Source organism: Lethenteron reissneri, chromosome 3 (genome assembly GCF_015708825.2).
Source record: "Lethenteron reissneri isolate LAM-NWPU_2019-01 chromosome 3, ASM1570882v1, whole genome shotgun sequence".
Taxonomy (NCBI): domain Eukaryota; kingdom Metazoa; phylum Chordata; class Hyperoartia; order Petromyzontiformes; family Petromyzontidae; genus Lethenteron; species Lethenteron reissneri.
The window spans coordinates 10308739-10314738 of NC_083781.1; the positions used below are offsets into that span (position 1 = coordinate 10308739).

General features: G+C 51.6%; 1 protein-coding gene across 4 annotated transcripts in view; it reads right to left on the reverse strand.

The window, feature by feature from the left end:
- The window catches only part of LOC133346122 (lethal(2) giant larvae protein homolog 1-like), a 66406-nt gene extending 62188 nt beyond the window's left edge, over nt 1-4218 (reverse strand). For 3 of the 4 annotated variants that reach the window (XM_061557567.1, XM_061557574.1, XM_061557559.1), the window contains exon 1: nt 4031-4217. The gene's annotated coding sequence lies outside the window, so the exon portion shown is untranslated. Of the gene's footprint in view, nt 1-4030 lie in introns of all 4 variants that reach the window. The other variant, XM_061557550.1, reaches the window with a different exon arrangement.
- Between the last annotated feature and the right edge of the window lie 1782 nt (nt 4219-6000).

Sequence of the window (6000 nt, forward strand, 5' to 3'; positions counted from 1 at the left end):
CACTACAACACAACCACCCCCACTACACCACAACCACCTCCACTACAACCACCTCCACCACAACCACCTCCACTACACCACAACCACCTCCACTACACCACAACCACCTCCACCACAACCACCTCCACTACACCACAACCACCTCCACTACACCACAACCACCTCCAACTACACCACAACCACCTCCACTACACCACAACCACCTCCACTACACCACAACCACCTCCACTACACCACAACCACCTCCACTACACCACAACCACCTCCACTACACCACAACCACCTCAACTACACCACAACCACCTCCAGTACACCACAACCACCACTACACCACAACCACCTCCACTACACCACAACCACCTCCACTACACCACTACCACCTCCACTACACCACAACCTCCTCCACTACACCACAACCACCTCCACTACACCACAACCACCTCCACTACACCACAACCACCTCCACTACACCACAACCACCTCCACTACAACCACCTCCACCTCCACTACACCACAACCACCTCCAACTACACCACAACCACCTCCACTACACGACAACCACCTCCAACTACACCACAACCTCCTCCACTACACCACAACCTCCTCCACTACACCACAACCACCTCCACTACACCACAACCACCTCCACTACAACCACCTCCACCTCCACTACACCACAACCACCTCCAACTACACCACAACCACCTCCACTACACGACAACCACCTCCAACTACACCACAACCACCTCCACTATACCACAACCACCTCCAACTACACCACAACCACCTCCACTACACCACAACCACCTCCAACTACACCACAACCACCTCCACTACACGACAACCACCTCCAACTACACCACAACCACCTCCACTACACGACAACCACCTCCAACTACACCACAACCACCTCCACTACACCACAACCACCTCCAACTACACCACAACCACCTCCACTACACGACAACCACCTCCACTACACCACAACCACCTCCACTACACCACAACCACCTCCAACTACACCACAACCACGTCCACTACACGACAACCACCTCCAACTACACCACAACCACCTCCACTACACCACAACCACCTCCACTACACCACAACCACCTCCACTACACCACAACCACCTCCACTACAACCACCTGCACTACAACCACCTCCACGACAACCACCTCCACCACAACCACCTCCAACTACACCACAACCACCTCCACTACACGACAACCACCTCCACTACACCACAACCACCTCCACTACAACACAACCACCTCCACTACACCACAACCACCTCCACTACAACCACCTCCACCACAACCACCTCCACTACACCACAACCACCTCCACTACACCACAACCACCTCCACTACACCACAACCACCTCCAGTACACCACAACCACCTCCAGTACACCACAACCACCACCACACCACAACCACCTCCACTACACCACAACCTCCTCCACTACACCACAACCACCTCCACTACACCACAACCACCTCCACTACACCACAACCACCTCCACTACACCACAACCACCTCCACTACAACACAACCACCTCAACTACACCACAACCACCTCCAGTACACCACAACCACCACCACACCACAACCACCTCCACTACACCACAACCTCCTCCACTACACCACAACCACCTCCACTACACCACAACCACCTCCACTACACCACAACCACCTCCACTACACCACAACCACCTCCACTACACCACAACCACCTCCAGTACACCACAACCACCACTACACCACAACCACTACACCACAACCTCCTCCACTACACCACAACCACCTCCACTACACCACAACCACCTCCAACTACACCACAACCACCTCCACTACACCACAACCACCTCCAACTACACCACAACCACCTCCACTACACCACAACCACCACACCACAACCACCTCCAACTACACCACAACCACCTCCACTACACCACAACCACCTCCAACTACACCACAACCACCTCCACTACACCACAACCACCTCCAACTACACCACACCACCTCCACTACACCACAACCACCTCCAACTACACCACAACCACCTCCACTACACCACAACCACCTCCACTACACCACAACCACCTCCACTACACCACAACCACCTCCACTACACCACAACCACCTCCAACTACACCACAACCACCTCCACTACACCACAACCACCTCCACTACACGACAACCACCTCCAACTACACCACAACCACCTCCACTACACGACAACCACCTCCAACTACACCACAACCACCTCCACTACACCACAACCACCTCCACTACACCACAACCACCTCCACTACACCACAACCACCTCCACTACACCACAACCACCTCCACTACACCACAACCACCTCCACTACACCACAACCACCTCCACTACACCACAACCACCTCCAACTACACCACAACCCCCTCCACTACACCACAACCACCTCCAACTACACCACAACCACCTCCACTACACCACAACCACCTCCAACTACACCACAACCACCTCCACTACACCACAACCACCTCCACTACACCACAACCACCTCCAACTACACCACAACCACCTCCACTACACCACAACCACCTCCACTACACCACAACCACCTCCACTACACCCACAACCACCTCCACTACACCACAACCACCTCCACTACACACAACCACCTCCACTACACCACAACCACCTCCACTACACCACAACCACCTCCACTACACCACAACCACCTCCACTACACCACAACCACCTCCACTACACCACAACCACCTCCACTACACCACAACCACCTCCACTACACCACAACCACCTCCACTACACCACAACCACCTCCACCACACAACCACCTCCACCTCCACTACACCACAACCACTACACCACAACCACCTCCACTACACCACAACCACCTCCACTACACCACAACCACCTCCACTACACCACAACCACCTCCACTACACCACAACCACCTCCACTACACCACAACCACCTCCACTACAACACAACCACCTCCACTACACCACAACCACTACACCACAACCACCTCCACTACACCACAACACCACCTCCACTACACCACAACCACCTCCACTACACCACAACCACCTCCACTACACCACAACCACTACACCACAACCACCTCCACTACACGACAACCACCTCCACCACAACCACCTCCACTACACCACAACACCACCTCCACTACACCACAACCACCTCCACTACACCACAACCACCTCCACTACACCACAACCACCTCCACTACACCACAACCACCTCCACTACACCACAACCACCTCCACTACACCACAACCACCTCGCCTCATGAGGTGAGGAGAGGTGAGGTGTTGTAGACTTCACGTCGTCAGGGTACAGTCCACGTGGAAGAGGAGGACGGAGAACGGTGGCCAGACGAGGCAGAGTGGAGGAGGAGGAGGAAGGGAGGTGGGGAGAGAGATAGGAAGGAGCGTGGCTAACTTTAACCTCGTCAGGGACCCATCGCCAGACGAGGTTTACGTGAGGAGAGAGGCTGGAGGAGATGAGGAGGAGATGAGGAGATGTAAAGAGGAGAGATCGCTACCCCGAGTCGGTGAGAGAGTTTTGGGGGGGGGGGGGGGCCCACGACCCCCTCAGGCCGAGGAGCCCCCCACGTGAGAGGTGGTGAGAGAAGAGGTGGAGGCTGCTGGTGATGAGAGAGGAAGATGAAGAGAGAGGGAGGAAGATGAAGAGAGAGGTGGTGGTGGTGGTTGGGGGAGATTCTCCTCACCTCGTAAGGATCGATAAAACACGCGGCACGGTGGAGCGTGGTGGCGATGATGGTGGTGGAGGCGTGCGAGTACAGTAAGTACACAGTAAGTACACAGTAGTTAGTTAGTAGTAGTCGTCAAGCAGTGAAGCACCCGGCTCACGGGCAGTGAAGTGACAAGAAGACGAGGAGAATCGAGAGTGGAGTCAACCACCTCGTCAGGCCGAGCCCTGCGGGGAAGGAGGCCTCGCTGCTAATCCACATCTCGGTGTGGACGCTCACCTGGCCGCACCGCTGCCGCCTCCTCCTCCTCCTCGCCCTCCTCCTCTTCGCATCTGGTACCCGCACTGAGGGTGGTGGTTGTTGTTGTGGTTGTGGCAGACCCCGAGGGAGGTGGTGGTGGTGGAGGCAGCCGTGGAGCCGCAAACCGCGCGGCCTCAGGGAGCGGTCGGGGGGCCGGTCGAAGGAGGAAGGTGGGCGGGGCCTAATTATAATAGGGGCGGCGCTAGTTAAAGAGGGCGGGGCCTAATTATAATAAGGGGTGGGGCTGGTTAAAGAGGGCGTGGCTTCGTTATAATAAGGGGCGGGGCTAGTTAAAGGGGGCGGGGCCTCATTATAATAAGGGGCGGGGCTAGTTAAAGGGGGCGGGGCCTCATTATAATAAGGGGCGGGGCTAGTTAAAGGGGACGTGGCCTAATTATAATAAGGGGCGGTGCTAGTTAAAGAGGGCGTGGCTTAATTATAATAAGGGGAGGGGCTAGTTAAAGAGGGCGTGGCTTAATTATAATAAAGGGGGGGGCTACATTATAATAAAGGGGGGGGCTACATTATAATAAAGGGGGGGCTTCATTATAATAAAGGGGGGGCTACATTATAATAAGGGGGGGGCTACATTATAATAAAGGGGGGGCTTCATTATAATAAAGGGGGGGCTACATTATAATAAAGGGGGGGGGGGCTACATTATAATAAAGGGGGGGCTTCATTATAATAAAGGGGGGGCTACATTATAATAAAGGGGGGGCTACATTATAATAAAGAGGGGGGCTTCATTATAATAAAGGGGGGGGGGCTACATTATAATAAAGGGGGGGGGCTTGATTATAATAAAGGGGGGGGCTACATTATAATAAAAGGGGGGGGCTTCATTATAATAAAGGGGGGGGCTACATTATAATAAAGGGGGGGGCTTGATTATAATAAAGGGGGGGCTACATTATAATAAAAGGGGGGGGCTTCATTATAATAAAGGGGGGGGGCTACATTATAATAAAAGGGGGGCTACATTATAATAAAGGGGGGGGCTTCATTATAATAAAGGGGGGGGGCTACATTATAATAAAGGGGGGGCTACATCATAATAAAGAGGGGGGCTACATCATAATAAAGAGGGGGGCTACATTATAATAAAGAGGGGGGCTACATTATAATAAAGGGGGGGGCTACATTATAATAAAGGGGGGGGCTTGATTATAATAAAGGGGGGGCTACATTATAATAAAAGGGGGGCTACATTATAATAAAGGGAGGGGCTAGTTAAAGAGGGCGTGCTTAACATAGATAGGCGGGAGGTGTCAGTTTTATTGCCAGAGAAGAGGGTAAAAAAACCAATCATCATATTTTTTACTGGCAAATGAGGTACCAATTGTAGATAGGCGGGGTTACGCGACGAGAGGGCGGGGGCTACGAGTCTAATCAGAACCAGAATCATATTTTTTTTTATTTAAAGCTTTCGTGACGGCAGGGATTCATACTCTTAGGGGCTTTCGGTAAAGTCACGTAGGTAAGAATAAATAATAACAAATAAAAATAATAGAAATAATAATAGAAATAAAATAATAAGATCATATTCTTGGTTCTTTCGGTAAAGTCACGTAGAAGGGAAATAATAAAATAATATTAATATTCAACAATAAAAATTCTCACGACGTTTCGACTGCAACACAAGCAATCATCATCATCAGCAAGACAAATAAAATGTTCTTGCTGTGGATTTCACACCTGATGATGATTGCTTGTGTTGCAGTCGAAACGTCGTGAGAATTTTTATTGTTTTATATTTTTATTATTTTATTATTTCCCTTCTACGTGGCTTCACCGAAAGAACCAAGAATATGAATCCCTGCAGTCACGAAAGCTTTAAATCAAAATGTTTGCGTACTGTTTAACAAGGGCAATCACCCGAAAAGTTGCCTTTTATATAAATTTACTGTTTAAGGTCACACAGCGTTTCTGACGAGTGTGTAGAGCTT